Raw genomic sequence first — 6,643 nt, 5'->3', positions numbered from 1 at the left:
GCATTCATCCTACTTTGGATGGTGCGGCTCTCTTATCCAGAAATCTGACCAAGATTGTTGGTGGAACAAATCCATGACAAACCAGGGGTCATTCCAGGATGCAGAGCTGTAGTCTTACACACTTCTCTGCGCTTCCATTAGAGCAGTTACCCACCCATAGCTTAACCCCAAACCTAACTGAGACTGTGTCTGCCCCACCTAAATTAATTAAATCAAAAGTAAACAGAAGAGGAGTTAAACATAATAATCTAATAAAATCTAACACTAGCACTGCAATAAAGCAACAAAACAGGAGAATTAAATGTGGACTCTTAAATATCAGATCTCTGTCATCTAAAGCTCTACTAGTAAATGATTTAATATCAGATAATCACATTGATTTATTTTGTCTTACTGAAACCTGGCTGTGTCAGGAAGAATATGTCAGCCTAAACGAATCCACTCCCCCGAGTCATATTAATACTCACATTCCTCGAGACACCGGCCGAGGAGGTGGAGTTGCAGCCATCTTCGACTCAAGCCTATTAATAAACCCTAAAACTAAACTAAATTATAACTCATTTGAAAGCCTTGTTCTTAGTCTTTCACACCCAACCTGGAAAGCACTACAGCCAATTTTATTTGTTATAGTGTACCGCGCTCCAGGCCCATATTCTGAATTTCTATCTGAATTCTCAGAGTTTCTATCAAGCTTAGTCCTGAAAACAGATAGTCATTATAGTAGGTGATTTTAATATTCATGTGGACGTTGATAATGATAGCCTCAGTACTGCGTTTATCTCTTTATTAGATTCAATTGGTTTCTCGCAGAACGTGCATAAACCCACTCACCGCTTTAACCACACCCTCGACCTTGTTATGTCATATGGCGTTGAAATTGAACATTTAATTGTTTTTCCACAGAACTCTCTTTTATCAGACCATTATTTAATCACTTTTGAATTCTTATTACTAGACTATACACCATCAGATAAAAGTGTGTACACTAGATGTCTATCCGATAGTGTTGTAGCTAAATTTAAGGAAGCGATTCCATCAGCATTAAATTCAATACCATGTCTCAATATAACAGAGGACTCGTATGTTAATTTTAGCCCTACCCAAATTGATCATCTTGTAGATAGTGCTACAGACTCACTGCGAGTCACACTTGATTCTGTTGCCCCTCTAAAAAAGAAGTTAGTAAAACAAAGGAAGTCAGCTCCATGGTATAACCCTCAAACACGCAAATTAAAGCAAGCATCGAGGAAACTGGAAAGGATATGGCGTTCCACCAAACAGGAAGAATCTCATTTAGTCTGGCAAGATAGTCTTAAAACATATAGGAAGGCTCTCTGTGATGCCAGAGCAGCCCATTACTCATCATTAATAGAGAAAAATAAGAACAACCCTAGGTTTCTATTCAGCACTGTAGCCAGGCTGACAGAAAGTCACAGCTCTATTGAGCCATGTATTCCTACAACCCTCAGTAGTAGTGACTTCATGAGTTTCTTTAATGATAAAATCATAACTATTAGAGACAAAATTAATCACCTCCTACCGTCAACTGGTACCAATTTATCCTCAAACTTAGGAACCTTAGAAACAGCTGTACAACCTGATATATATTTAGACTGCTTTTCTCCTATCGATCTCCACAAATTAACCTCACTGATCTCCTCATCTAAATCATCTACCTGTCTCCTAGACCCTATCCCAACTAAACTACTTAAAGAAGTTTTACCTCTAGTTAGCACCTCTTTACTGGATATGATCAATGTGTCTCTACTAACAGGCTATGTACCACAGTCCTTTAAAGTAGCTGTAATTAAACCTCTTCTTAAAAAACCCACTCTTGATCCAGAGGTCCTAGCCAACTATAGACCTATATCTAACCTTCCCTTTACCTCCAAAATACTCGAGAAAGTAGTTGCCAGTCAGCTGTGTGACTTTCTACAGAACAATCATTTATTCGAAGATTATCAGTCAGGATTTAGAGTGCACCATAGCACAGAGACAGCACTAGTGAAAATTACAAATGACCTTCTAATGGCATCGGACAAAGGACTTGTCTCTGTACTTGTCTTGCTAGATCTCAGTGCTGCTTTCGACACCATTGACCATGACATCCTATTACAAAGACTGGAACATTTAATTGGCATTAAAGGAACTGCACTAAGTTGGTTTAAGTCCTATTTATCAGATCGATCTCAGTTTGTACATATCAACGATGAGTCCTCCATGTACGCCAAAGTTAGTCACAGAGTTCCACAGGGTTCTGTACTTGGACCAATTCTATTTACCTTATATATGCTTCCCTTAGGCAATGTTATTAGAAAACACTCCATAAACTTTCATTGTTATGCAGATGATACTCAATTATATCTATCAATCAAGCCAGACGAAACAAACCAGTTAACTAAACTTCAAGCATGCCTTAAGGACATAAAAACCTGGATGACCTGCAATTTCCTGATGTTAAACTCAGACAAAACTGAAGTTATTGTACTAGGCCCTGAGCACCTCCGAAACAAATTATCTAATGATATAGTTACTTTAGATGGCATTGCCCTGGCCTCCAGCACCACCGTAAGGAATCTGGGAGTTGTCTTCGACCAGGATATGTCCTTTAACTCTCACATAAAACAAACCTCACGGACTGCCTTCTTTCATCTACGTAACATTGCGAAGATCAGGCACATCCTGTGTCAAAATGATGCAGAAAAATTAGTCCATGCATTTGTTACCTCTAGACTCGATTACTGCAATTCCTTATTATCAGGCTGCTCCAATAAGTCTCTTAAGACTCTCCAGTTGATCCAGAATGCTGCAGCACGTGTACTGACTAGAACTAGAAAAAGAGATCATATTACGCCTGTATTAGCTTCTCTGCACTGGCTGCCTGTAAAATCCAGAATAGATTTTAAAATCATCCTCCTCACCTACAAAGCGCTAAACGGTCAGGCCCCATCATATCTTAAAGAGCTCATAGTACCCTACTACCCCACTAGAGCACTGCGCTCACAGAATGCAGGGTTACTTGAGGTTCCTAGAGTCTCCAAACGTAGAATGGGAGCCAGAGCCTTCAGCTATCAAGCTCCTCTTCTCTGGAACCAGCTCCCAGTTTCAGTCCGGGAGGCAGACACCGTGTCTACATTTAAGAGTAGGCTAAAGACTTTCCTCTTTGATAACGCTTATACTTAAGCTGCTATAGGCATAGACTGCCGGGGGACTTCCTATGACACACTGTCATAAGGAACTTCCTATGACACACTGAGCTCCCCTCTCCTTCTGTATATACTCATGTCCCATGTCCATGTTGTTACTAACTTCATTCCTTCCCGGGAGTCCTTGTGCCTCCTTGTCTCGCAGCTAACCGTGGAGCGGGGTCACACCTGGAGTGAGGTCATACCTGGAGCGGGATCACACCAGGGAGCGAGGTTATACCTGGAGCATGGGTACACTTGGAGCAGGGTTTCACCTGGATCTTGGTGGTCTCCGGTATTGTGGCTGCATCTGCTGCCGCGTCGGTGCCTGCTTGACACCAACTGCTACCATCCCTAATTAACTACGTCTGTACGAGGGACTACCAATGCTAACGAGGGATTTCCAACACCTAATGACAATGTGGCAGCCTGGAGAATAACACTTCTCAATCACTGCCAAAGACATCAAGAGCTCCCAGCAAGCATGCTGATGCTGCAGGAACCAATGCACGGGCATCGATCGCAGGGACGTCCCACACCAATACACATGGACGTACTGAGGAGAGATGCTGGACAGTGCTGGTTTTCCGATAGTTGTATTATCACTCTTTCCATCCACCACTATTGGTTTTGTGTTATCAGCCCTACTTGTATTAGTTATTACAGCTGCTAGACTGCTATTGTGGCTGCTTCTATATCTCTCTCTCTCTATCTCTCTCTCTCTCTCTCTCACTCTATCTATCTATCCCCCCAGCCGGTCTCGGCAGATGGCCGCCCGCCCTGCGCCCGGTTCTGCTCCAGGTTTCTTCCCAGTAATCGGGGAGTTTTTCCTGGCCACAGTGCGCTTGGTGGATCCTGTTGGGTCTCAAAACTATGGTGTACGGTCATAGACCTGCTCTACATATAAAGCGTCTTGAGATAACTTCTGTTGTGATTTGACGCTATACAAAAATAAATTGATTTGATTTGATTTGATATTAAAAAGGAAAAAGGAACAAAAAAAAATACAACAAACAATGAAAAAATATACATCTATATAGAGAAAAAGTGATACACAATCAGAATAGATTGTCATCGGTCCATAAGACATTTATCAAACACATAGTTCTGATTGCCTTCTTATTCTTAATGTTTTTTTAATCGTGGCACCATATTGTCTCAGTTCTTGATAAACCTGTTCAAAATTAGGTTTGGAGTCCGACCATCTCTTCTTTTAAATGTGAAATTTTCCCCAAAAATATAATTAACTGCACAAAGAACATAATATCTTTTTCCTTCTCATTACCTTGAAACCACATAAGAATGTCCTTTTCCTGAAATTGAATTGTTTTTCCAGTTTTCCTTCTTAAATAATGTTCAGCATCCACCCATAATATTCTGGTATACATACACTGATAAAACAAATGGCATATTGTTTCTTCTTCTAATTCACAGAAAGTACAAGAATATTCAATATCAATTCTAAATCTCTCCAATGTTTTTTTGCTGGATATATGCGATATTATACAAATTGTATTTTGATGCTTTGGCAACATTGCTCTTGAAACTTTCATGCCAATAAAGCCCCTTCATGCTATATATACTGTATATATACTGTATATATGCAGTATATATATATATGATGACTACACTACACAATACTATACTATAGTGTACTTTATTATATTTGATATTATATGTTATATTGCTGTAGTATACTATATATTATGTTATACTATACTACTACATTTCACCGTATATAGCTTATATCCCATACTGTATTATAGTTCTATATTAATACAGACTAACATTAAGTATCATTACTTAATCATATGATATAGTCGTCTGGTGTACTGGTGTTTACACTAAACCTTGCTGACTTAGTGGTATGATGTGATTAGTAACAACAATCACTGTTGCCTTGTAATTAGGGTTCAGGGCCGCTGGAGTTCAGTTGACATTTTATTTTGAAAGCAAAGGCATTAAACAGGAAGTCTTCTTTGAGGTCGTTTTTATTAGCCTGATGCATCTTGCGTCACTCTTTCTTCCTTCTTCCTGGAAATGCAACAGTAATGTTCATTGGGCTATTGTTTTACTCTCAGGCCTTTCTTGCTGCTGTTGCATTATTCAACAATAGAAATAAGTAAATAAGTATTTAATGCTTCAGTGTCCCAGTGGGAATACAAAGAAAAATCTAAGTTTGCTTTGGTTGGAACAAACAACACATGCATATTATGTTATTATGAATTCATCAGAGACATGTTGGATTTTAAACAAACCAGACTGTGAATAAAGGCTTTTTCAAAATAAATGTTCTCTGGGAAAATATGCTTTGGTATCATAACTGAAAACCAATAGCAGTTTATATTTGGAAAATCCCAACTCTCTAATACTTTTATGTTTGCAGCAGATGTCCTCTCAATCTGCTGTGTTGAATTTGAAACTCAGACATTAGAGTTATAATTCATTTTTCCCAAAACATGTCATACATTTCTGCAGTATTTTTCTTATTGAAACAGACTCACCATGGAGCTGAGACCCATACTTGGACTCAAAGGATTGTTGGGAGGCAATACATTACTGATGTTACGTAACAAGTAGACATTTAATCCAAACATCTACTTCACACAAGTTATTGGAGCATGCTAATCTGAGGTTGAAACACCAAAATGGAAGGATGAACAAGTTTTGGTTTCAGTATCAACAATTGAAAATTGTAAAAAAAAAAAAAAAAAATCACAAAACTGTCAGTAGGGAAATAAGTCTTCAGTTGAGTGTGATATCAAATAAACAGAAAGGTGGGTTTATTCACTCATGGTGCAATCTTGAAATTCACTAACTGGACAAAGAAACCTTTGATTTCAAATCAGAATCCTTTGTAATATCGGACTCAGAAGTCAAGATGGAGCTGTATGGAAAAACATGAACAAATAAATGGAAAAGTCTGAATGAAGTCGAAGGCAACTAAAAAGCTTTAAAGATACTCTGAGACGGAAACTCAGGACAACAGTTTGAGCTTCAGTTTGGGGTCCAAGAAACTGACAGTTTGAATGGAAATTTATATTGATTATAAATTGCTTCTGTACTATTCAGAGCTTTGGTTGTTTGGTTATATACGTATATGCAATTTAAAGTGGAAAACATCTTGTTTTCATAGACAAAAACATATTTTGTGCTACTGTGTCTGCTTCTTCAACTCTGCTGAGCCCACTTCTTTACCTTTACAAATACATGTTGTGTGGACAAGTGTCATTCAAACCTTTTACTTCACATTTTAGTCAAGTTACCAAACGTGCCTACTTTGTCATGCTGAATTTTGGGGAAATGTGTATATAATGCTATAAAAATGCTATCGTGCACAAAACAAGTATAAATATTTCCATTTGATGTAGTGGTGCAGTCATAATAACACGAAATCTTGGGTTATTTAAAGCTTCAGTAGGCAGTATATGTCTGGCATCATTGGGCAAAAATTCCAT

The sequence above is a fragment of the Sebastes fasciatus genome, chromosome 2, assembly GCF_043250625.1.
Source record: "Sebastes fasciatus isolate fSebFas1 chromosome 2, fSebFas1.pri, whole genome shotgun sequence".
NCBI classification, from domain to species: Eukaryota; Metazoa; Chordata; class Actinopteri; order Perciformes; family Sebastidae; genus Sebastes; species Sebastes fasciatus.
Note: the sequence above shows the minus strand (reverse complement) of the source record.